Raw genomic sequence first — 27,744 nt, forward strand, 5'->3', positions numbered from 1 at the left:
TTTTTCTACTTCTATTTTGATATTTGGGGTCATCCATGCCGTGTCCAGTCTTGACCAGGAGTTATGCGGATGGGAGTAAAAGGTGTATTGGGCCTCTTCTTCATGTATTTCCCTCCATACGTCTGCCAAGTTTAGTTCTTCAGCCATAGTAAAGAATTCTTTTGGAAGTATTTCTTTTTTCTTTTGTATTTTTTTCCCAGTTTTGTAGTCCTTCTTTGCATTTACTATTGCATTATAATCTCCTATTACACAAATATTGTCATATTCTGCTAGTTTTATATGTAGATTTAAAAAAAAACCTGTAATTTTTGGTTAGGTGCATAAATCACTACAATTAACATTTTCCTCTTTCCTATTTCTAGTTCAACCATCACCACTCTACCTTGCTCATCGGTATAAATCGGTATAAACGAGGTTCCCCTCGTGGATATGTGCCCACCAGGTTTCCGAGCATTCCATCAGCCGAGAGCTCAGGGCAGGGGTGGGGGGGTGGCGGTTATTATAAAGGAAAGTCTTGATCCAAGGGAGACCACTGTTCCACAGATAGCCGGATGTGAGTCCCTTTTTGTGAGATGGGGTCGTGGAGTACAGATGGGCTTGTTGATCACGTACCTGGCTCCCTGCCGCGTGGCAACGGCCCTGCTTGAGCTGCTCAACGTCATAGCTGAGGTGGCGGTTGGTACCCCCAGACTTCTAGTCATGGGGGATTTCAACCTGCCATCTGTCGGCGAAACGTCTGAGGTGGCTCGGGAGTTCATGGCTTCCATGACGGCCATGGACCTTACTCAGTTAATTCATGACCCCACTCACATGGGTGGACACACTCTGGACTTAGTTTTTGTCTCTGGTCAGTGGTCGAGTGGCCTTGATACAGGGGATATAGTCATTGAACCCTTGTCATGGTCTGACCACTCGCTCCTTCGACTGGACTTTCTAACCGCTGCACCCCGCCGCAGGGAGGCGGGACCGACCAGGTGGTTCCGCCCCAGGCGCCTGATGGACCCTGATAGGTTCCAGATGGAGCTTGGGCCATTTCCGGAGACTCTGACTCACGACTCGGCTGAGGACCTGGTGGCCGCCTGGGATAGTGCGGCTGCCAGGGCCTTGGACCGTGTCGTGCCTTTGCGGCCTCTGACCCGGCACCGAACTCACCTAGCTCCTTGGTTCTCCGAGGAGCTTAGGGAGATGAAGCGCCGGAAAAGACGCCTGGAGAGTAGTTGGAGGACCAGCCGCTCCGAATCCGACCGAACACTGGTGAGGTCTCATATTAAGACCTACCTAGTGGCAATAAAAGCGGCAAAATCTAGCTATTTTGCCGCTCTTATCGCGTCATCAGATAATCGCCCGGCCGCCCTGTTTAGGGTGACCCGCTCCCTCCTCCATCTGGAAGCGCGGGATGACCCCTTGCAGGGCCGAGCTGAGGACTTTGTGCAGTATCTGTATGACAAAATCGCTCAGATTCGGGAAGGGCTGGCCTCTGACTGGGTATGTCCGGATGGGATGACTGAGGCAGGTCTTGAGAGTGTTATCTGGGGGGAGTTCGATCCTGTGGCTCCCGAGGACATGGACAGGGTCCTGGGACGGCTGAATGCGACCACATGTTTATTGGACCCGTGTCCCTCCTGGTTGGTACTGGCTTCCCGGGAGGTGACACGAGGCTGGCTCCAGAAGATTGTTAACGCTTCTTTGAGTGAGGGGGTCCTGCCGGCCGCTTTGAAAGAAGCGGTTGTGAGGCCCCTCCTCAAGAAGCCCTCTCTGGATCCGGCTGTTTTGGCTAACTATCGTCCAGTCTCCAACCTTCGCTTTGTTGCGAAGGTTGTTGAGAGTGTGGTAGCACAACAGCTTCCCCGGTACCTGGATGAAACTGTCTATCTAGACCCGCTCCAGTCCGGCTTCCGACCTGGGCACAGCACGGAAACGGCATTGGTCGCATTGGTGGATGATCTCTGGAGGGCTCGGGATAGGGGCTGCTCCTCTATCCTGGTCCTGTTAGACCTCTCAGCGGCTTTTGATACCATCGACCATGGTATCATGTTGCACCGGTTGGCGGGGTTGGGGGTGGGGGGCACCGTTCTGCGGTGGTTCTCCTCCTACCTCTCTCTGACCGGTCGCAATCTGTGTTGACGGGGGGGCAGCGGTCGACCCCGAGGCACCTTGCTTGTGGGGTGCCACAAGGGTCGGTCCTCTCGCCCCTTCTGTTCAACATTTATGTAAAGCCACTGGGTGAGATCATCCGTGGCTTCGGGGTGGAGTTCCATCAGTACGCTGATGACACCCAGCTGTACATCTCCACCCCAGGCCACCCCAACGATGCCCTTGAAGTGATGTCCCAGTGCCTGGAGGCCGTGCGGGCCTGGATGGGGAGAAACAGGCTCCGACTCAACCCCTCCAAGACCGAGTGGCTGTGGCTTCCAGCGTCCCGATATAGCCAGCTGACGCCATCGCTGGCTATTGGGGGCGAATCACTCGCCCCCACGGAGAGGGCTCGCAACTTGGGCGTCCTCCTGGATGCACGGCTGTCTTTAGAAGACCATTTGACGGCCGTGGCCAGGGGGGCTTTTTATCAGGTTCGCCTGATACGCCAGTTGCGCCCCTTTCTAGATCGGGACTAGAGATCACCGTTTCGTCTCTAGATTTCTTATAGGCTTCATCTCGGATTGATTTTTTAAAGAATTTGACACGGACTTCTCTCACCAGTCTGTGTTTTCTTATATAATTTGTTTGTACACGGTAAGTTTCTTCCAATTGTCCTTTTATTTCTTCTGGCTCTTTTTGTATCATTCCTGCGATAATTTCCACCATCTTCCCTTCTAAATACTCATTTTTTTCTTCTGGAATATTTTGGAAACGCAAGAAGTATGAGGCCTTTTCCATTTTGAGCATGGCCAAGGAATCTGACATTTCTTTATTTAGTTGCAGGGTTTTTTGTTCCATTGCTTCTACTTTTAATTCCACGTGATCTATTTTTGTTTCCGTTTTCCTAATTCTCTGTTCATTTTCTGCTATAGAATTTTGAATGTCCCCAATTTTATCCTTCATGGTCTTGATATCTTCCTTGACTTCTCCTAATTCATTTCTAATCTCTGCATGGAACGTTCTCATTTCTTCCTGATTTTCAGCTATTTTTTCTTGTGTTTGGAGCAGTGTTTCCTGGATCTTTTGAAACATATCTTGTATTACATTTGGTGCCGTTTCCGGTTTTTCTTTTTCTTTTTCTTTCCCAATCATGCTATCTATTGTTTTTTGTTGTGAGGGGGTAGGAGTCATTACTAATGTATTGGTTGTAGGTTTTTTCCCTGTCTTTGTTATGGTGGATGTTGTAGACATTTTCAATATTCGTGTAAAGCTTTCCAACCTTAACATCAATTATTAAGTTATTCCTTAGTATCTCTTTTCCCCTCCAAACACTGCTTATACACCGCACAGCTTATATATAGTTATATTATATTATATTGCCAATTATCCCAATTGAGCAATTAATTCTTATTCACAGTATAAATCAATTTACTTATCAATCAAGATTTTAGTTTAATTTTCTTAATTTTCTAATTAGCAATCTTTTCAATTACCCCCTTTTTCAATCAGTCTATCTCAGTCTATCTCAGACATACAGTCAACTCATCTGTTATTTTGTATAAAAGTCAACCTTTCACTTTAACAATAATTCCTTATCTAACCACAATTTCACAATACAATTTAAAGCTATAAAAATATTATCAACTTATATATTTCTTTTAAATATTAAACTTATTAACTAATTAAACAGTTCAAAATTAATAATTCACTTAATTTTTATTTTCTTTAGTCTTTATTGTCTTCTTGCTTTACTTCTCTCAATCCGTTCTTTCACAGTCATAAAAAACGCGATCTGTGTCCATCTCAGTCTTTTTTTTTTTACTTCTCCCAGTAATCTGATCTCTGCATTCAGTTTTCAAATCTTTTTTTTTTAAACTTAAGTTCTTATTGTCCAAAGTTATTTGTAAATCCAAAGTCCGAAATCCAGACAGGTCTTCTGTATCTGTGAATTTCACCACTTAGTCTCAGTCTCAGTCTCTGCACTCAGTTTTCCCATATTTTGGGGTTTGAATCAGTTATAATTCCCAGGTTCAAATGGCTTGTCTATATCCACAGAGTCCACAGGCTGCTCCCTTTGCTGAACTGTAAAAGTCCGCACTCACACCGCTTTAAGCGCTATTTCTCCTTTTCTTATGTTTGCTTAGTCATTCTATGGGTTCCTCTCTTCCGCGCTGTAGTTGTTTCCCCTTTTTTCTTCTCCTCTTGTATCGCTGCTGTTGTAACTCACTTGTCTTCCTCTGATTCAATCGCGCGTCCCCTGTTTACTGCCTCTATTGTAGGTGATCTATCTGACAGTCACTCGGATTTGCTTCCACTTTTTGCTTCAATCTAGGCGGACGCCATCACTCCTGTCCGCCGATAAGGCCAACTTCTTCTCCACCAATTTAAGAGGTTGATCGCTCGACCTTCCTGATGACAGCGCAACACCAGGGGGCTTCGCGAGTTCCTCTTTCGTTTCCCAATCCCTCCAAGTTCAGGAATGCCCTTAAAGAGCAATTAATGAGGAAATTTGGGTATCAGAGACGGAGCCTCCGTTTCTTCACCCGTTCTTGATGACGTCACCGCCGGAAGTCTGCCTAGTGGATTTATTTTGATTGGGAAACTTTCAATTGCCTTGTGGACTCATTGGCCATTGCTCTGTGGACTAGCATTGGTTTGCTTGTGGCTGGACTTAATTGGAACAGTTCTGAGTTTTTGGTTAAAGAAGTTGCTGGGAGATATTAATAAATGCACTAAACCACAGTTATGTGTGTGTGTGAGAGAGAGAGAGCGGAACAGCACAATAGTCCTATCACAGTATGAGAACCTGCTTTGTAGTTATGCTGATATGTCAAATGCTCCTGATTTGTCTTCCTAACGGGAGAGAAAAATCTGCCTTGAAGCTTTATTTTACATTGCATGATTATATACTTAATCCTAACAAGACTCAAGGGTCAACTATGGCTAGATAATATCAACTAAGTTTGGATATTTTCCCCATGCCTGGCATTGTAAATTCACCTGTTTTTTTTAAGAAAAATCTGTTTGGACCTTGGAACAGAACCATTTACAGAATTTTACCAACAAGATAAAAGAAATATGTGGAATTGTGATTGAAATCTCCACCTTCCTTTTGACACTTCAGGTTCTAGTGAGCTGTGGCACGCACTCACTGTACCCATGACTTTTCTGGAATCTGTGGCAACAGGCTGATATCCAGGTGTCCTACCAGATTCTGAAACTGGGAACTACCCAAGTGAGTTATTGCATCCATTACTTTTGATGATATGTCTCCTATCTGTCCATGGGTCATTCAAGCAAGAGATGCTGCACATCTCACTTAGTCTATGCAAGTGAAACCCCCAGAGGAGAAGGTCTGCATATTCCATGTGTGGAAGGAAGAACCTGTTTTCCTGCTGGTGTATACAACTTAGAGCTACAGCAACAGAACACAATATGCCCAATAACATCAATATGGCACCTGTGTGGACGCTAAATACCAATAGATGTATTGCACTGTTCCAAGGCATCTGGCTCCGCTGGAAACAGGCAGTTAAACTCTAGCAGACAGGTTTTCATACAGATCAAGTTTATTTTTGGGTATCCTCAAATCAAAGACTTACAGTCAAGGTGAGATTCATCCATAATCTTTCCCATTTCCTAGTGTAAAAGGATGGTAAGATCTGTCCCCCTGTTCAGAAAGCATGTTTCTCTCCTCTGTGGCAATTCGTAATGGCTGGGGCTTTGTTCTACACCCAGGCAGAGAGCCTCAGTGGCCAATCAGACACACATATGTGGTCACATGTTATGGACTACATTTCCCATAATGCAATCTCTGTCTACATCTCCCACAATGCAATCTCTTAAGGAGACAGCTCTTAATTCTTAAAGTAACTAATTTACTACCTAAACAGCACACTCCCTGCCTGGAATTATAAAATTCCACTATTAACTAACAAATTAACTGAGATAAACAAGGCATAGCATAAAACAATGTAAACTTAACTATCTAATTGACTAAAGTAAACAAGGTTATATCATCAAACAATGCGAACAATGAGGTAGACACAAAGCATGTAAAGCTTTGACCATTGCCTAGTAAGGGAAGGCTTCAGGGGGCATCCACTCACAACAAGAGCAGGATTTTAGCTTCGGGGTCTAGGGCAAGAAAGAGATTAGCAATGTGTCTCAGGTGAAGTATATTGCTTGCTACCTCTGGCGTTGCAATCTGACTGTGATTATCTGGTAAAGCGTCCCATTCTAGCAGTGATGGCAATGTGAATTTAGCACTCCCATCTATCGATTCTATGCCAGTGACTTTCCTCCCTGCCGTGCGCTGTAACCCAGTACATGTTGAAATCGTGAAGTGCGTTTCTTTGGTTTGAATGTCAAAGCAGTTGAAGAAAGCTGACCTGGCTAATGATTGATTGCTCTGCGTGTCCACTATCACATACATTTTTACCACTTCTTTTGGGCATCCATCTGGATAGACTTTAGCTAGGCAGATCTGGTGGCACGAGTGAGGGGATGGTGAGTCACTGCATACTGACGTGCAGTTAACACTCGTCGTATCTCTGTGTGCTTCGTTGCTGGGATTCATTAGTCGGAGGAGGGGTAGAAGTCGACCGTGGAGTAGGAGTTGTCCGTGGTGTCGACTCATAGTCTGGATGCAGGCAGTCATGTCCTGGTTGCTTTGGCACAGGTAACAACGCACCTTTGCAATGCAATCTTTGGCCAAGTGTTCCTTAGATTCACAGCACTTGAAGCAAACTCTGTACTCTCTGATCAGATCCTTTCTTTCATCCAGGGGCTTCTGGCGGAATCCTCAGCACCTATTCAGAGTGTGCGAGGTCTTGTGGAGTAGACATAATAGATTTCCATTTGTTGTCAGAGGTTTATGTTGGACTCTCTTCGAAGGTTCCTCATCTGAGTTCCTTGTGGGCAAGATGCTGACCTGTGTTTTATGCACAGATATGGAGATTTTCCTTTTTGCAATCTGCTCTGGGCTCTTGGTCAGAACAGGGTTATGGCTAGTTCTTTTGCTGGCAGGGGTCCCTTGTTTTCTAAGGTTTATATTTTGTGGCTCATTGTACATCTTTGCTATGTGGGCCACAAATTCTTGAAGGGAGGCGAAGGGCAGGTTTCTGCCTAGGTTCTTCACCCTGTAATTGTCAGGCAAATTGATCCATGCTTCAATCAGGTGCTATGGTAGTTTTTTAACGATAGAACTTTGCATCTTATATAGGTCGAGACAGTTAAGTCCTGGCAAGGTGGGATCCTTTTGTGCTGACCACAGCTGTGTAAGGAGGGCAGAGAAGCTTCATAGTTCATCAGGGTCACTGAGGTCGATGGCAGGGTAGTGGTCAACACGCTCTAGGAATGAGGACTCTGTCAGCATAGATGCGCCATACTGCTGACTGAGCATTTCCCATGATTACTTGAGGTCTTCAACTGGCTTGCATAGTTGTAATATGTAGACCTCTTTTACTATTCGTGTTGATCGTGGGCCTAGCCATGCTATTATATGGCTGAGTTCCTCGGCTGGCTGCAATTGTTCATCCTTAATGGCGTTTGAAAAGATGAGCTTCCATAGCAGATACTCTGTGCCCGGCTCATCAGAGAACTTGTGTAACCCCCTAGACGCCAAGTCCATCCCTTTTCAGGATATTGTGGGATCCTTTTGGACTTCAGGAGGGTTGTATGGTGGGGTTGGGGGTAAGGTGCAGCCCACGGAATCGGCTAGAGCAGGGTCATGTGCCAACAACAGCTGGTGGTTTTCTACAGAGTATTTCCGGACAATTTCATCTTGCCATGACATGGACAATGATAGCTCTCTTTGCTGGCAGACAGGCTGACTACCTCCATTGGGCCGGATGTCTGCTCTCAAAATGCCTGGAAGGTTTGGCAGGAACACCTTAGCCTCAGCATTGAGGCTGTGATTTGCGGCTGCATGTGAACCGTCCTGCTGAGGATCCTTCGCTGCTGTTGATGAAGTACTCTGGTTGCCCTGTATGTCTTAGTTTGTTGAGGTAGGTTGTCCACTTCCAAGGGAGGAGTCTCATGGTCCGATTCATATATCAGCTCCCTGCGTAAATTGTAGTCTCAATGGTTGAGGTTCCTCTTCTTGTCCCTGCTATAGGGAGTTCTAACCATCCACATAAACCCTGACACGCTCATATGAATTTTCCTTCTCCAACTGTCCGGGATTGAAGTTGAGTGAAGCATGGTTAGCTTCCACCTGTAAAGCTTCAGCACGTGATGCCTTTTCTTTTGCCTCCTTTTTGTGCTTCAAATACTCAAGTTTAGCCTGAGCTTCCTTCTGGCCTGAGCTTTGGCCATTTCTTCCTTTTGTCTGGCTTAGGCTTTGTCTATTTCTTCCTGTTGTCTGGCCATTTCTTTCTTCTGCAATTGCTCCTATTTGTTCACCACACTTAAAATTGCCTTGGCTGCCACAGTTTCAACTCTTGCCTTTGCAGCTTCGGCAGCTAGATTCTCTGCTATCAAGGTCCAGGACCTCTGGCTATGATGAGAAGATGCTTTGGAAGAATGGTAAAAACCTGGGACAGAAACTTGTTGTGAGATGCTGCTACCCGGCTGAGAACAGGATGACTTGTAAAGGGGGGCCATGTGCGAACGATGGGATGGTGTATGTGAATGATGGGTTGCTGTGGATTCGGCCTTCTTGTTCATTTCATTCTTGGAAGAATGAGCGGCAGACGCATGTGGCCTCTGGAGTAGTGCATGCGAATGATGGGATAACTCGGATTTGGCCTTCTCGCTCATTGTGATCTCCTCCTGAAGATCAGCTTCCAGCAGTAGATCAACTTGGGGAAAGTCTTTTTTGCTTAGAAGGAGCTTCTCTCGCTCTCTGTTTAACAACTGGAGGTGTTGTATGTCCTCCTGGAACCCCTGTTCTCCTAACTTTGTCTGGATGAAGATGAGGTGGCATTCACAATCCTTCCATTGTAAATACATCTTCCCCTTATCCTTCTCCAATATGCAGATGTGCCCTGGGGTGGACACCTCTTTGGGGCCATTGTAATAATGTATCAATTTCTCCCAGGATCTTTGATGGCATTGATAGTACTTATCCCATTCTTGCAGCAGGCTTGACCGCATGGCATCGGTAAGCTTTTTATGCTGCCTCAGGTCATAGGTTTTCGAAAGTGTCTCTGCCTCTTTTGAAATTTGGATATACGATTCTGGGTTTGTATCGAGGTTAAGCGGGGGGAGGATTGTCATTCCTGATGAATTAGATGCATCTGCCATGATTGGATAAGATTCCACGACATCAGATTCTTCATTTCTGTCAAGATTAGCTGGGAGGACCAGCTTTGATAACACATTAGAGGCCTCAGCCATGACTGGGAAAAACTCAAGGGATTTCCTGGATACTTTAGGATCACTAAGTGTGTTGCAAACTTTAGGCAGCATTAATGCAGTTCATTTTCTGACCACTAGGGTGCGTTGCAGACTTTAGGATGCATCATTGCAGTTCGCCTTTTGACTACTGGGGTGCATTGCAAAATTTAGGAGACATCATTGCAGTTTGCTTTTAGACCACTGGGGTACGTTGCAAACTTTAGGAGACTTCATTGCAGTTTGCTTTTTGACCACTGGGGTGCATTGCAAATTTTTGGAGGTGTTGTTGTAGTTTGCTTTTTGACCACTGGGGCCTTTTGGCCACTAGGGTGCAAAGGTATACTGTACATGGTTGGTGCAGTACACCTTTTGGCCACTAGCGTTGCTTGCGTAGCTTTAACGCTGGTTTGTAGTTTGCAGAGTAGCCACCAGAGAGCGCTGCGAGCCAGCTAATGCATGGAATAAATTGGTTGTTAGCTTCCCCTTTGTCTAGGGTTTTGCACCATGTTTGTGTCCGTTTCTGATTCGTAAGGAAATTTCTGAGATTGGAATACAGTTTGGACTATGAACGCTATGCAAAAAACTCTGTAGGGGAGTACTTTTCCAATTATTTTTTCAAACAAGAGTTAACAGCAGCTTTCTTCACTCATTTTTTTAAAAAAATATTTTATTAAACAGTTTTTTTAAAACAAACAAAAACAGATATTTACATCTTCTTTTCAACTGTTTTGCATCAGTAATCCATATTTATACATTTTCTCTTTTTTCTCTTATTATATCTTTTATACATATATTTCTAATCATCTATCATTATAATATAATAATACATTATAATATAATAATAATATAATAATACATCTATCATTATATTATATTATTCTTATTATTTTATTTACATTTGACATAAACTTTCTATATTTCTCCACCTCATTTAACCATTATTTAGTCTTCCTTTGTCCTTTTTTGTTTTCCTTTCCTCCAACCATTTATACCATCTCTCCCAAACTAAATAGTATTCTGTTTCATCCTTTTCTTGTATCTCCTTCATGAGCTTATCCATTTCTGCACACTCCATAATTTTTCTAATCACATTGTCTTCTACTGGTATATCATTATTTTTCCAGTTTTGGGCAAAAACTATTTGTGCTGCTGTAATTATGTGGATGATTAAGTATCATATTGCTTTTTCATATGACCCAGAAATTATTCCCAGTAGGAAAGTTTCTGGCCTCATTTCTATTTGTTGATTTGTAATTTCTTCTATTTGTGTTGTAATTATTTGCCAAAATTGTTTTGCCTTATGGCAAGACCACCACATGTGATAGTTCCTTTCTGAAGTTTACATTTCCAACATAGCTGAGAGGTATTTGGAAACATCTTTGCCAATCTGGCAGGAGGGAGATGCCACCGATAAAATATTTTATATATATTTTCTTTATAGGGTACAGACATTGTTAATTTGTAATTTACAGGTATATTCCATAATTTCTCCCATTTCTCTAATTCAATATTGTATGCGAAATTTTTCGCCCAAATTATCATGTTTTCTTTGACTACCTCTTCTTCCAATTTGTATCCTAATAAATAGTTGTAAATTTTTTTTTATCAATTTATCTTCTGTACCTTGGAGAATTTTATCTAATTCATATGTTTCCTTTTGAAATCCAAATTGTGCCAAATCTGTCTTGTATCTGGATTTTATTTGCATATAAGGCCATCAATCAATGTCTGTACCCTGTTATATCAATTCCTGTCTTGTTCTTAGTTCCCCTTGATTATTTAACAAGTCTTTGTAAATTTTAAATTTTGTAAATTTTCATTTTACCAATATCTAGTGCATTTAAATTTGTGCCTCCGTAGTGGATAGCCATTCCGGAATTTTATCATAATGGTTCTTTTTTTATCCCCTGCCATGTCTGTAGTAATGCTTCCCTAATTAAATGTCTTTGAAAATATCCATGCTGTCTACTTTTTCCCTCCCACAGGAAAGCATGCCACCCTCTTTATAGATTGTACCCCTCTAATGTTAAAATTCTTTTGTTTTTTAATTCCATCCAATCCTTAATCCATATCAATGAGGTTGCTTTATAATAGGTTTCCCAATCTGGGAGTGCTAATCCTCCTCTCTCCCTAGTGTCTTGTAAATATTTTATTTTAATCCTTGCTTTCTTCCCCTGCCAAATATAATTTGCTATAAGTTTATTGAAATCTTTAAAGAAGTTTTTCCACAATTTTATAGGTATCACTTGAAATAAAAATAACATTCTTGGTAGCACATTCATTTTGATTGAAGCTATCTTCCCTAGAAAGGATAACTATAATTTGCTCCAAATTTCTAAGTCTTTCTTTATCTGTCCTGTTAATTTATTGTAATTGTCTTCTCTAATTGATTATCCTTTATTTGTTAGCCATATTCCTAGATATTTTTGTTGTTGTTTGTATACCCATTCTGTCTTCTAATTATTTCTCCTGTTGTTTTGTAAGATTTTTTGTTAGTGCCTTTGTTTTTAACCTGTTAATTTTGAGTCCTCCTACCTTCCCATATTCTTCTATTTGTGATAACAATTTGGGTCCTGTCGATATTGGTTGCTCTAGGATGAAGACCAGGTCGTCAGCAAAAGCTTAAAGTTTGTATTCCACTTTTTTCACTTTCAGTCCTTTTATTTCTGTATCTCTTCTGATCTTATTTAACAATATCTCTAGTGATAAAATGAACAATAAAGGTGATAAATGACATCCCTGTCTCACTCCTTTTATTATTTTAAATTGTTCAGTCATATCTCCATTTATCGTTATCTTTGCTATTTGAGCTGAGTATATTTTCTTTATCATATTTACACATTTATCGCCAAATTTCATATTTTCTAATTGTATAGTAAGGAGTTTCCAATTTAAATTGTCGAAGGCCTTTTGTGCGTCCAAAAATATTAATGCCATTTGTTTATCTGAGTTTGCTTCGTAATATTCCAATACATCAATTATTATTCTCATATTATTTTTTATTTGTCTTTTTGGCAGAAAGCCATTCTGGTCAGAGTGAATATATTCGTTTATTATTTTTTTTAGTCTTTCTGCAAATATCAATGTAAATAGTTTGTAGTCTACGTTTAATAACGATATTGATCTATAATTTTTAATTTGTGATTGGTCTGTCTCCTCTTTTGGGATAAGCGTGATAATGGCTTCAGTCCATGACTTGGGTATTTTGGCCTTCAAAAGTGCATCATTAAAAGTTTCTAGTAAAATTTCATTTAGTGGTTGTTGACATATCTTATAAAATTCTGCCGGGATGCTATCTGGACCTGGAGTTTTATTATTTTTCTGTTTTTTCCTTGCCTCCATTAATTCAGTCATACTAATTGGCCCATTTAATATTTCCCCGTGTGTCTCTTCTAATTCCCTTAAATCTGATTTGTTTAAATATCATTTAATATCTTCTTTGAGTATATCCTCTTGCACATATAGCTTTTGAAAAAAAATTGCTATATTTTTTTTGTCTTCATTTCTATAATGCGTCTCTCCTTTCTCATCTTATAATTGATAAATCGTTCTTTTCTCTTTTTCTTTTTTCAGTTTATATGCCAACCATTGTCCCGTTTTATTTGCGTGTTCAAAGTGGTTTTGCTTTGCTGACTTAATTTTCCATGCTATCTCTATTTGTGTGGTCAAATTAATTTTGTATTTTATCAAATCTATTTTTCCTTTGATCGTTTTATTTTGAGGTTCCTTCTGTAGATCAGATTCACATTCTTTGAGTTCTTTTAGCAGATTATCTCATTCTTCTTTATTTTTGTTTTTCTTCGCCGTATATGCAATTGTTAGACCTCTTATGTATGCTTTTGCCATGTCCCATACATTTTGAAGGGAAGTTTCCTCTTTTATGTTTATCTTGAAAAATATGTTCATTTCTTTTTCAATCATCTGAACATATTCTTTATCTTTTAATATTTCTTTATTCATCATCCATCTTTTTCTTTTCCATTCACCTTTCCATGTTACTCTTACTGGATTATGGTCCGCCCACATATTTGTCATTATTTCCACTTCTTCTACATCTTTTCTAAGTTTCGTTGTCATCCATGAGATGTCTATCCTACACCATGATTGATGTGGACTAGAATAGAATGTATATTGTTTTTTTTCTTGTTTACCTCCCTCCATGTATCTTGAAGACATAATTCCTGTATCATCTCTTGAAACATGTCTGGTAGTGTCTTTTTCTTAGTTTTATTTTTCTTGTTGCTCTGGTAGTCTTTTTTGACATCCGTAATCGCGTTAAAATTGCCTATTATGCAGATGTTTTCATATTCTAATTCTTTTCCCTTGTTATGTATCTTTTTATAAAATTCATTTTGATTATTATTTGGTGCATAAATTGAAATCAATAATACTGTTTTTTGTTCTGTTTGTATTTCAATCATTAAGATTCTTCCCTCTTCATCTATGTATATTTGTTTTTTGATGTATACTGCTATTACTCACTTTTTTGTTCTGCTAATGAAGTGTATAAATCTCCTAGTCTTGGGTTTTCTAGTATCTTTCTGTGTTGTTTCTTAATATGAATTTCCTGCAAATTTATGATATCCATAACCAATCCTTGCAACTTCGTAAATAATAATAATAATAATAATAATAATAATAATAATAATAATTATTATTATTATTATTATTATTATTATTATTATTATTATTTAATCTTTAGTGAGATTCACAGCCTTTGAGGCTGGTTAATAGCTCAGCAGCTCGAGTCCTAACCAAGGACCTAGGAACTGTTAAGGTATCGTCGGAGGATGTAAGCTGTTCCGAGTAAGGTGGTTTTTTGTAGAGTCAAAATGTTCAAGTCCGGCAATTTTAGAATTTCTAGATAGCGGGGTAGCCCTTTGGGTATTGCTCCAAGGGCTCCAATTACTATTATTATTATTATTATTATTATTATTATTATTATTATTATTATTATTATTATTATTTAAATTTGTATACCGCACTACTCCTGAAGGACTCAGGGTGGTGAATAGCCAAATAAAATACATATAATACAAATGTTAAAAAACCATTAAAATACAATTAAATAATTGGCCCAAAAAATGAAATTTAAAACACCCCAATTCATAAGACAAATTTAAAATTTAAAAATTTAAATTTTTTTTAAAAAGTTTAAAAGAGAGGTTAGGCCAGGCCGGCCTGCTGGAAAAGAAATGTTTTGATGGCATGGCAGAAAGCGCGCAGGTCCAGGATCCTCCGTATCTCCGGGGGGAGCTCGTTCCAGATGGCGGGTGCCCCCACAGAGAAGGCTCTCCCCCTGGGGGCTGCCAGTCGACATTGTTTGGCCGACAGCACCCTGAGGAGCCCCTCTCTATGGGAGCGTACTGGTTGGTGAGAGGCCATTGGTGGCAGAAGGCGGTCTCATAGATACCCCGGTCCTAAGCCATGGAGCGCTCTAAAGGTGGTAACCAAAACCTTGAAGCACACCCGGAAGACCACCGGGAGCCAGTGCAGCTCGCGCAGGATGGGGGTCACATGGGAGCGCCCTGTCGCTCCCATAACCACCCGCGCGGCCACATTCTGGACCAGCTGGAGCCTCCGGGTGCTCCTCAAGGGGAGCCCCATGTAGAGAGCATTGCAGTAGTCCAGGCGGGAAGTGACGAGGGCATGAGTGACCGTATTTAACGAGTCCCAATCCAGAAAGGGACGGAACTGGCGAATCAGGCGAACCTGATAAAACGCCACCCCGGCCACAGGCGTCAAGTGCTCTCCTAAAGACAACTGTGAGTCCAGGAGGACCCCCAAGTTGCGAGCCCTCTCCGTGGGGGCCAATGACTCACCCCCAATAGTCAGTGATGGCACCAACTGACTATATTGGGATGTCGGAAACCACAGCCACTCGGTCTTGGATGGGTTGAGCCTGAGTCTGTTCCTCCCCATCCAGATCCGTACAGCCTCCAGGCACCAGGACATCACTTCAAGGGCATCGTTGGGGTGGTCCGGGGTGGAGATGTACAGCTGGGTGTCATCAGCATACTGATGGTACTTCACCCCGAAACCACGGATGATCTCACCCAGCGGCTTCACATAAATGTTGAACAGAAGGGGTGAGAGGACCGACCCTTGTGGCACCCCACATCAAGGGGCCTCGGGGTCGACCTCTGCCTCCCTGCCAACACTGACTGTGACCGGTTGGAGAGGAAGGAGGAGAACCATCGCAACACAGTGCCCCCCCCCAACTCTTCCAGTCGGTGCAGCATGATACCATGGTTGATGGAATCAAAAGCTGCTGAAAGGTCTAATAGGACCAGGACAGAGGAGCAACCCCTGTCCCGAGCCCTCCAGAGATCATCAACCAATGCGACCAATGCCGTTTCTGTGCTGTAAATGTTTGCATTCTTTTAGCTGGTGCGTTGAAACTGTTTATGTTTATTGAAAACATTTTTATTTCTTCCTCCATCTTTGTTCTTATTTGTTCGTTGTTCTTAGTTTTCTTGTATTTCTTGTTACTATTTGTGTTTTTCCCCTCGCTCACCCTCTCTCTATTCGTTTCCTTTCCAATCTTCTTTTTTCCTCTTGTTCTTCTTCATTTTCTTCTGTTACATAGTCTTCCTGGCTTTTACTCTCTGATTCCTCCCTGCTTTCTTGATCTTCTTCCAGGGCAAAATGATGTACAAAAAATTCCTGGGCCTTGTCCAGTGTATCTATCTTAAATTTCTTCTCTTGCCAGGAGATTAAGATACCCTCCGGTATCAACCATTGAAACATAACTTTATATTTGTTTAATTGTGATGTAAAAAAATTATAGTTTCTTCTCTGGTCTCTTACTCGTCTTGGAATCGTCTTGTCTGAGTTTTATTATCTCCTTTCCTTTATATAGTATTGCCTCATCTCTCATTTTTTTTATAAATTTCTTCCTTTATCGTTTTTTTAGTAAATCTAACATGCACTTCCTTTGGCAATTTGTGCCTACGTGCATAATTTGTGTGCACTCTATAAACCTCATCGATGTCCCTTCTTTATCTCTTTGTGTTGCTTCTGTGTTACTGCCAAAATTTCCGCCATTATCTCTCCTAAGTCTTCATCTTTATTTTCCGGAATGTTCTAGAACCTAAGGTAGAATGATGTTTTCTCCATTTCCAAATATAGAATTGATTCTTCTAGTTCCCTACTAGTAGATATCTGTTTTTGTTCCAACGTCTCTATTTTCTTATCTGTTTGTTCCATTTTTTATTCCACTTTTTGGATCCTTTGCTCATTTCTAAAAAATATTCTGTTTGATTTTTTTCTATTTTATTGTCCATTTTTTAAATATTTTCCTTCATTTCTCCCATATCAGATTTAAGGTCCTCATGATTTCTTTTTGTTTCGTCGTGGTTATTCGCAATGGTTTCTTGTATCTTATTCATTGCCTCCTGAATCATTGCAAACATTGATTGAATATTTTGTATCTTGGAACTAGAGCCTGCCTTATCTTTATCTGTTCCCAGCATACTCTCTATTGACCATTGCTGGGCTGGAGACAATGTACGGGATGCCTGATTTGAGGTTATTTTCTTATTTATTTTAGTTATTGTTTTGTACCTGTATTTGTCATTTTTACTATTTGCTGCAAATTCTTCCAAATTTTCATACAATAAGTTACTTCTAATATTCTTAAATTTGTTACCTATAAGAGTCTCTTATATAGTTTTTAAATTCAGCCTAAATAGTCCAATTCCTTAAATGTCAATATATTTGTATAAGCTATTACTATGATTGTATTAATATGTTTAACACTCTAAAAGGCTATATATTTTACTATATATATTCTATATCCCTCTATATGCTTATTTAAGATTCTATAAGTTCTTACTCATATATAAGTTTATGAAAGAGAGGAAAAAGAGGGGAAAAAAGAAAGCAGAAAGAGAAGAAAGAAAGGAAAAAATTATAAAGATCTAAAGATTTGTTAATAATATAATTAGCACTGTATATATAACCAAATGTAAAAGTAAATAAGTATAGCTATAAATTACTTAAGATTAGTTTTCAAAATCAATAATCCAACTTGTATCGATTGTTAACAATTCATTACTAATTAACAATTAACAGTTTCTAATAATTAATTCTAATAGCAATAGTCAAGTATTTATCAATAATCACTTTGTGTGTGTGTGTGTGTGTGTGTGTGTGTGTGTATATATAGTTATTCTTTTTCCATACAGTCCTCTCTCACTCTTGCATCATTCTCTGTCCAGTCCCCCTTTCCCCCCCTTGTCTGCCGTTTAACCTCCACTTCGATTCTCTTCAAATATAGTTTTTATTGCCACTCTCCAAAGATGTCCAAATATCCAATTTCAACTATTTTAATTAAAAAGTTCTAATCTTGTTATTTTCCAACTCTGCTCCATCTAGACTTCCATTAAATCCACCATGTCTCCAATCACCACTCCAATTCAACCGCTAATTATCTCTTCTAATTTTTAAAGTCTTCCATCAGTTTCACAGTCCTGGTCCAATGCACAGTCCTCTAATAAATCTGCTTACTTTATAATCACCACCTCTCTGAAACTTCAAAATATGTCTCACTTGAGTTTTCTTTCCTCCTCTCACCTGATATCTCGCCTTTCGCACAGTCACTGCCTGTCAAAGTTCTTTCTTCCGCTCCTCTTTCTTTTAGTCGCTGCGTTTATTTGGCAGTATTTCTGTCGCTGGTTCTGAAGTCTCAATATATCTGCTCCTCTGTTCCATGATATAACTGTATCTCCTTTATTTTTTGAGTCTCCTCTTGTATCAATGCAATTTATTGATTTCGATCTTCGCTTCCTACTTCTCGGCTGTCAGCACTTCGGACCAGCCAAAATGGCCAGTTTCTTCCCTGTCGGAATTAGGTTTCTCCTTAACCTTCGGGAAAATTGCCTTTTCCCCCAAGGTCCTTGAAGATTCCTCTTTTTTCTATCAATCTCTTTGGGATTGATAGTGCCTAATTAGGCTTCCTGGCTGGGAATATTTGAGTTTCAAGAACGGAGCCCCGTTCTCTCACTCCATGAACGCTGATGTCACCACCGGAAGTCAGGTTTCTTGACTTTTATTAACTGGCTTTCTACTTGAGCTCTCTGTTACAAAACACACGCCTTTGCAACTTGCTTTTCAAATGCAGTTTGAGCTGGTTAGGCTGGGGGAATGACTAGTATCATGCAAATTCTACTTCCATGGAGACCATGAGGATTGACTTGCTTTGTGCCCAGGATAGGGGGGGTTGCGTTTATCTCTTAGCTGGTTCAGATTCTTAGATAAACGCAAACTTTCTTCATTCTTTGGCAAGGGAAAATCAAGCATGCACTTTCCCTAGTTAACACAATAAAGTCTTTGTAAGGAGAGAAGTAGCGTCTTTTCCTTCAATGACAAGGAAATTCTTTCAGTTAAAACTCAAATGGAATCTGGGATGCAAAGGGAAGGAATGCAAGCTTTTTTCATTTCCGTGGCTAAGCAAAGGTCTCAATTAAATGCAAACAAAGTCTTTCTTATTTTGTGCATAGAGAAGAGATGCACCCTTTTTTCACTCAAACAGGATGTCCCTCTTTGTTCCAAGAAAAAAAAGGGGGTATCCAGTCTCCATCCTTTTACTGTACTGTTCCCAGGCATCTGGCTCCACTGGAAACAGGCAGTTAAACTCTAGCAAACAGGTTTTCATACAGATCAAGTTTATTTTTGGGTATCTTCAAATCAAAGACTTACAGTCAAGGTGAGATTCATCCATATATTCATAATCTGTCCCATTTCTTAGTGTAAAAGGACAGTAGATGTGTCCCCCTGTTCAGAAAGCATGTTTCTCTCCTCCGTGGCAATTCGAAATGGCCGGGGCTTTGTTCTACATTCAGGCAGAGAACTTCAGTGGCCAATCAGACACACAGATGTGGTCACATGTCATGGAATATATTTCCCATAATGCAATCTCTGTCTACATCTCCCACAATGCAATCTCTTAAGGAGACAGCTCTTAATTCTTAAAGTAACTAATTTACTACCAAAACAGCACATGTATCATGAGTTTTAAATAGGACCCTGACTCCCCAGAATTAATGGCTAATGATTGTCTTTTGATTCAGTAGACTTTAATAGGAACCTGATTTCTGACTGTGTATACAACCTATGGAGGACACCCGCTTTTGTTCCTTAAATCTTCATGGTCCCATTTTTCTTGATGCATGTAATTCATTGGCATCCTTCAGTCTCAGGAGACTATGGTATTGTGCTCTGGAAAGAAGTCCTAAAACAGCATCTAGTGTGACTAAAAAGGCAAATTCGAGAGTGGCAATCCCTTCCACACTGAGGGCAGATACATTCCATCCCCTGCCCAGCCCCCAGATTTCGCTGGTTCCGGGACTGCCTCTTTGCCTCAGCCTGCCGAAAAAGTGTCTCTTCGAATTGGAGAAGGCCATGCTGTGTCTTTAGCCTCCAAGCTGAACGATCGGAGGTCAAGGTTTCCTAGTTGTTAATGTCCATTCCCAGGGCCTTTAGGTCCCTCTTGCAGATATCCTTATATCGCAGCTGTGATCTTCCTCTGAGGCGCTTTCCCTGGACTAATTCTCCATACAGGAGATTTTTCGGAATCCGACCATCAACCATTCTCACAACATGCCCCGGCCAGTGTAGACGTCACTGTTTCAATAGTGTATACATGCTAGAAATTCCAGCACATTCCAAGATTGCACTATTTGGAACTTTGGCCAGGTGATGCCAAGAATTCGTCAGAGACAGCGCATATGAAAGGTGGCCGCTTTACCAATATGTTTATTCAGCTCAGTATCTAAAGAGAGAGTGTCAGAGATAGTTGAGCCGAGGTGCACAAAGTCATGGACGACCTCCAGTTCTTGTGCAGAGATTGTAATACAGGGAGGTGAATCCACGTCCTGACCCATGACTTGTGTTTTTTTCAGGCTGATTGTTAGTCCAAAGTCTTGGCAGGCCTTGCTAAAACTGTCCATAAGTTGTTGAAGGTCTTCAGCAGAGTGAGCAGTGATGGCAGCATCATCAGCGAAGAGGAAATCTCGTAAGCATTTCAGCTGGACTTTAGACTTTGCTCTCAATCTAGAGAGATTAAAGAGTTTTCCATTTGATCTGGTCCAGAGGTAAATACCCTCTGTTGCAGTTCCAAAAGCATGTTTCAGCATGATAGCAAAAAGGATCCCAAATAAAGTTGGCGCCAAGACACAGCCCTGCTTCACTCCACTTTGAATATCAAAGGAATCTGAAGTTAAGCCATCAAAAACTACAGTGCCCTTCATTTCCTCATGAAAGGACCTGATGATGTTGAGGAGCTGAGGTGGACATCCAATCTTGGGGAGAATTTTATAAAGGCCGTCCCTGCCAAACAAGTCAAAAGCCTTCATAGGATCTAGAAGGCTACGAAAAGTGGCTGTCTTTGTTCCCTGCATTTCTCCTGCAACTGTCTAAGGGAAAATACCATGTCAGTAGTGGACCTGTTGGCTCGAAATCCACACTGTGATTCTGGATAGACTCTCTGCAAGCACCTGGAGCCTCTTCAGTACGACACGGGCAAGCAGCTTCCCTACAACACTAAGAAGAGAGATGCCACTGTAGTTGTTACAGTCACCCCTGTCACCTTTGTTCTTATACAGTGTGACAATATTTGCATCCTTCATGTCCTGTGGTACTCCACCTTCCCTCCAACAAAGAAAGAAGATTTCATGCAGTTCAGTGGAGATGTTCTCTTTGCAGCACTTCAGAACTTCGGCAGGAATATTATCTTTCCCGGGTGCCTTGCCAGAGGCAATGGAGTCCAGGACCGCATTTAGTTCTTCTAAAGTTGGTTTACTGTCAAGCTCCTCCAAGACAGGCAGGCACTCAATGTTATTTAATACTTCTTCAGTTACCACATTTTCTCTGGAATATAACTCAGAGTAGCGTTGCACCCAGCATGCCATCTGCTGTGCTTGGTCCTGGATAACCTCACCTGTAGCAGACTTCAGAGGGGCAGATTTCTTCTGTGTTGGACCTAAGGCCTGCTTGATGCCATCATACATCCCCTTGATGTTGCCTGTGTCAGCTGCTATCTGAATCCGAGAGCAAAGCTGCAGCCAATAATTGTTAACACATCTCCTGGCGGTCTGTTGGACTTTGCTACGAGCAGCTCGCAGAACCTGTAGGTTGCACTCCTGGAACAGGCTTTATATGCAATTAGAGCTCTCCTTTTTTCCTCGATGGCTGGCATCAACTCCTCTGAATGGGCTTTAAACCAATCTGCTGTCTTTCTGATCTCCTTACCAAATATTGACAAGGTGGTCTTATAAACAGCATTCTTGAAATATTCCCATCGTTCAGATGCATTTACTTCAGCCAGGCCTGGGAGAGTTTCCTTGAGTGCTTGTGTAAATTCCTCCACTTTGCTCTGATTGTGGGTTGATGTCAATTCGTGGTCTTCCTTCCTTCTTTGAGTGATGCAATCTCTTTGTTTGCAGTTTTATTCTGCTGCACACCAAGGAGTGGTCTGTATTGCAATCAGCACCCTGATAGCTGTGTGTGATTGTAATATTGGGGAGGTTGGAGCGCCTGGTAAGAATTAAGTCGAGCTGGTGCCAATGCTTCAATCTTGGATGTCTCCAAGAGACTCTGTGTTGAGGCTTTGTTTTAAAGTATGTATTGCTAACGCAAAGACCATAGTAGCAGCAAAACTCCAGCAGTCATTGGCCATTTTTGTTCATCTTTCCGATGCCAAACTGACCTAAACAAGTGGCCCAAGAACTATAATCAGCTCCAACTCTGGCATTAAAATTGCCAAGGATAAACAGTGGTTCTTTCTCAGGGATTTTCTTGATAGTAACAGCCAGATCGTCGTAGAATTTGTCTTTGGATTCTACTGAAGATGATAATGTCAGAGCATATGCGCTAATAAGAGTAACCAGCCCTGCTGATGAGTGGAGCTGCAAGGACAGAATTCTTTCACTTCCTGCAGCAGGTGGAGTAATGGATCCTAGTAGGGTGTTTCTGACCGCGAAGCCAACCCCATATTCCCTAGACTCATTTGATGGTTTTCCCTGCCAGAAGAACAAGAAGTTTTTATCTTTAATAGATCCGGAGTCTAACAGTCTTGTCTCTTGAAAGGGTGATGATGTCCATCTGCAGTCTGCTTAACTCCATGTCAATGGCAGCTGTCTTTATCTCTTGTAAATCGTCAGAAAAGCCGAGGGTCATTGTCTGAACATTCCAGGTGCCCAACTTTAGGGATAAAGTTTTCTTATGTTTGTTGCATGGTGCAAAGTTATCGATCTGCTTGTCGGCTTTGACCCTAAACCCCACGCACCCTGTGAGATTAGCAGACCGTGGCGGGGCAGCATTTTACTGGCTGGGGGCTGCCCAGCTTAAGGCGGGCAGTAGCTGCCCAATGAGGTACAATGACCTCTCCCACCAATGAAAGTGGCCCCTGGTGTCACGCTCTACGCCAATCAAGCAAAGACTTATAACTGGTAACTGCCACTTCCTGTGTTGTTATGCTGTATGCAAAACTGGAGTGTCCTCTCCAGAGCATGAGGCCTGCGTAGATTAATATGGAGGATAGACTGTTACCCAAGCAGCAGATCCCCCCTCTCCACGTCGCTGAAATAGTCCAATGGAAAGGCAAAGCCGATACAATTAGTTCCAGCTGTGTCGCAGGAGTTACCAGAATGTGATTGTACACAGTCACAAACTGCTTCCGGGATTCCGGCTCTGGATTTTGCCTCGAGGTTGACTCCTGAAGCCTCTTCCAGTAGTAGATATAGCCACAAGGCAGTGGAGGTTTGTAATCAGAATTTCCCTTCTCCTAGAAGATGGTTCTGCCGTTTTATCTGCCATTGGGGCATAAAGCCCTCTTCTGCTTTCAAAACAGTTGACCATCTTCTCCTGTAATCCTGGATAGGGGCCCTTACGAGGTGCTACCAGCCGGGCCAGCTGGACCAAGTTTCACAAGGAGTGAATCATGTGACTGCAGGGAGGAAGGTGCTCCAGTTCACCTCATGAATGAATCTGCTTGTTTCTATTGGGTGGGGAGAGTGACTGTTTGATTGAGTGTAAGTGGGAAGTCTTGTTAGCTGTGTGCATGGGAAAAACCGGTTAGATGGTGTTCACTAGCCTTGGAAAGCAACTTATGTAGGAGAAGGAAAACTCCGATCTCAAGCCTCCACTGCCTTGTGGCTATACCCATCTATGGGAAAATCTTCAGGAGTCAACCTTGAGGCAAAACTTGGAGCAGGAGTCCTGGAGTGAGGAGGAGTGCTAGAGGAGTAATACCTCTCTAAAAAAAAACCTTCGTCTAGCTGCATGTAATACATACACATTGAGTATGGTTTGTTACAAATCGATCTGGTGGTGCTGCTGTCTATCCCATATTTTTCTATCTTACTAAGAAGTAGATTGTGGTCTACTTAAACTGTTAGCCAGTTACAAATTAAAATTACAAATTACAGTCGCAATCTGTTAGCCAGGTTGTGATCTATTTAAACTGTTAATCAGTTACAAATCCATCTGGTGGTGGTGCTTTCTATCCCACATTTTTCTAGCGCACCAAGAAATAGGTTGTGGTCTAACATAACATAAAAATAGAAGTTAATAAAATAATCTCTCTCTAGACCAGGGGTCCTCAAACGTTTTGAACAGGGGCCCACTTCATGGTCCCTCAGACTGTTGGAGGGCCGGACTGGACGGGTGGGTGTGGCCAATTTATCAGTCCATTTTGCCAATTTAGCAGTCCATTAAATAATGCACACAAATTAAACTTTAATTTGTTTTCCTCCTGGGGGTGTTTTATTTGCTTTTGTTTGACTTTTCTTTTTACTAGATCATTTTTTGTTTACAAGTCTAGTGGTCCACTTCAGAAAACTCAGTTTTGCAGCAATTCTTCTCAGCCCCAAGGAGGTTACAATCAACAAGTCTCTATCTCTCTCATCTCTCTCTCAGGAAAGAAAAATGTGCTAGAAGAGCAAAGGGGATGGGGAAGAGAAACCTTGCTGAATTCTATTCCATTCCATTCCACTCCATTCAGGGTGGGTTCTACTTACCTTTACTACCGGTTTGCAATGGGATCGTGCATGTGCAGATCGCCGATGACATCCAGGGCGGTAGGCAGGCCTCCTACCAGTTTTACTACCAGTTCTTGTGAACCGCTCTGAACCGGGGGCATCCCAACACTGATTCCATTCCATTCCATTTCATCCTATTGCTATTTTATTCCATCCCATCCCTATTCCCATTCCATTCCATCCTATTCCCATTCCCATTCCATCCTATTGCTATTCCATTCCATCCCATCCCATCCCATCCCATCCCTATTCCCATTCCATTCTCTCCTATTTCCATTCCATTCCATTCCATTTCTCTCTCCCCCCGTCTCTCTCAATAAAAGTGTGCTAAAAGAGCAAAGGGAGTGGGGAAGAGAAACCTTGCTGAATTCCATTCCATCCTATTCCCATTCCCATTCCATCCTATTGCTATTCCATCCCATCCCTATTCCCATTCCATTCTCTCCTATTTCCATTCCATTCCATTCCATCCTATTCCTATTCCCATTCCCATTCCCATTCCATCTTATTCCCATTCCCATTCCCATTCCATCCTATTGCTATTCCATCCCATCCCATCCCTATTCCCATTCCATTCTCTCCTATTTCCATTCCATTCTCTCTCTCCCTCTCTCTCCCTCCCTCTCTCTCTCTCTCTCTCTCTCTCTCTCTCTCTCAAGAAAGGTGCGCTAAAAGAGCAAAGGGAATGGGGAAGAGAAATCTTGCTGAATTCCATTCCATTCCATTCCATCCTATTCCCATTCCCATTCCTTCCTATTGCTATTGCTTTTGCTATTCCATCCCATCCCTATTCCCATTCCATTCTCTATTTCCATTCCATTCCATTCCATCCTATTCCCATTCCCATTCCTATTCCTATTCCTATTCCTATTCCTATTCCTATTCCTATTCCTATTCCTATTCCTATTCCTATTCCTATTCCTATTCCTATTCCTATTCCATCCTATTGCTATTCCATTCCATTCCATCCCATCCCTATTCCCATTCCATTCTCTCCTATTTCCATTCCATTCCATTCTCTCTCTCTCTCTCTCAGGAAAGAAAAGTATGCTAAAAGAGCAAAGGGGATGGGGAAGAGAAACCTTGCTGAATTCCATTCCATTCCATTCCATTCTATCATATTCCCATTCCCATTCCCATTCCCATTCCCATTCCATCCTATTGCTATTGCTATTCCATCCCATCCCTATTCTTATTCCATTCTCTCCTATTTCCATTCCATTCCATTCTATTCTATTTGCATTGTGGCAGTCTCAATCCGGTTTGGGGATATCACTGGCCACCCTGGAGCTTCTTCCACATGTGCTGAATGCATGCAACAGGTTCAGGCAAGGGCTTCCTGCATCTGGCAGGCAGATTCGGGCCAAACAGGCATCACTTGGAGCAGATCTGGCAAGGAAGCCCCAAGGTGGGGGCTCAGCAGCGCTGATCTGCCGACCAGCCAGCCCTTCCTGCCCCCCTCTCCAGGAGTGGAGACGGCCATCCTCCTTTGGGGGGCAGACAGCCTCACCGGCCGCAGCCCTGTAACTGCCAAGCGCCAAGTGGGAGAAGGGTGGGCAGCCAAGCACCGTCGGTGGCAGGGGAAGGAGGTGGGGTTGCTGTTGCAGCACCAGCTCCCTCTCTCACTTGAGTCTCGCCAGCCCTGCTTTACCAATAGGTGCCCACTGGCTTGCAGGAGCCTCTTTCAGGCCAGCTGCTTGCCCGCTTGGAGCATGCTGGTTGATCCCCGCCCCGAGTATGGGAATGGAGAAAGCCTGAACTAAGAAGCAGAGGCAGAGGGATACCACAGCTGCCCAACGCAGGAGTCCCTGTGGCTGCCATTGGACCCAGCCGAGGGTGGGGCTGGGTGGCGCCTCTCCTGGGAGACTGAACCGCGTTCAGCTCCCAGCATTGCATTACTCGCTCAGCCCTCCCACCACATGGTTGTCAGAAGAAAGGGAAGGGAAGGGAAGGGAAGGGAAGGGGGGGAGGGAGGGAGGGAGGAAGGAAGGAAGGAGGGAGGGAGGGAGGGAGGCTCATTCTGAGCAGCTGACACCATTGTGCCCTGGAGCGAAAGATGGCTGACTTATAGGGCAAGAGAGCTACCGGCCGAGGAAAGAGCTCAAAGATTTGCCACCATTGCTCCGCCAAGGGGGGAAAAGCCAAAGAGAGAGGTTGTACCTGCTGCTTAATTATGCATTTATTCCAAGAATTGCGCTTAATGCCATGGTTGCACTCTCCCGAGGGCTGCCCACTCACTATCCCCTCTGCCTTAGGCCCTGCATCCAGCCCAGGACCGGGGGATGTGCCACTTCTGTGCAAGTCTGGCCGCCAGGGAAAAGTACCGCTCTGGGGTTCTGCGTGCTTTCAGGCCTCCCGCCCCTTTCAGCTTCTACTTTGTTTCACCCAGGACAAATGGAAGGCATGCAGGTACCTGGCACTAAGCGCAACTCTTGGAAGCAATGTGTAATTACACGGCAGGCACAGCCTCTTTCATTGGGATCCTTCAGCTTTCCCCCCCTCAGTGGAGCGATGGTGGACTGAAGTCCCTGGTAAATCTTTGAGGTCTTTCCTCGCGAAAGGCACATCCCTTTATTGGCTGACAGAGTACTTCTGGAGGTGGGGGAGGGCAAAAATGGGTCCCTCGGAGGACTTCTGGGCCCATTCCCCCCCCCCCGTCCCCATAAGCACTCTGTCAGCCATAAACGGGGTGCATGAAGGCCTCCTGGGATCTCCATGCGGCCCGTTTTTCCTTCCCTCGTCCCCACAAGCACTCTGGCGGCCATAAACAAGGTGCATGAAGGCCTCCCAGGAGCTCCACATGGCCCGTTTTTCCTTCCATCATCCCCACAAGCACTCTGCCGGCCATAAATGAGGTACATGAAAGTTTCCCAGGAGCTCCATGTGGCCCGTTTTTCCTTCCCTCATCCCCACAAGCACTCTGCCTGCTAAGGTAAGTCCTGTGTTTGTCTGAAGGGTGGAGGCTGATGGGTGGGTGGGGTGAGGTGGGCCGGGCAGCCTCTGGGTCCCCTGCGGTCCAGATTAATGGCTTGGGTGGGCTGTACCCAGCTCACAGGCCTTAGTTTGAGAACCCCTGCTCTATGCTATAAATTATGGATAAAAGAAAAAATGAATACACATGTACAGTATATGCGTACCCACAATACTTTCCCCTTTGGGAGTAAACAAAGTATACAGATCACAGAAAAGTATGAAATACCAAGCCAAAGAAATGAATGGCATGATATAAAGAATTAAATCTAATTTATACTAACACCATCCACAATATCTCTCGCTATATATATTG

The sequence above is a fragment of the Pantherophis guttatus genome, chromosome 8 (genome assembly GCF_059756535.1).
Source record: "Pantherophis guttatus breed Tessera chromosome 8, ASM5975653v1, whole genome shotgun sequence".
In the NCBI taxonomy this organism is placed as follows: Eukaryota; Metazoa; Chordata; class Lepidosauria; order Squamata; family Colubridae; genus Pantherophis; species Pantherophis guttatus.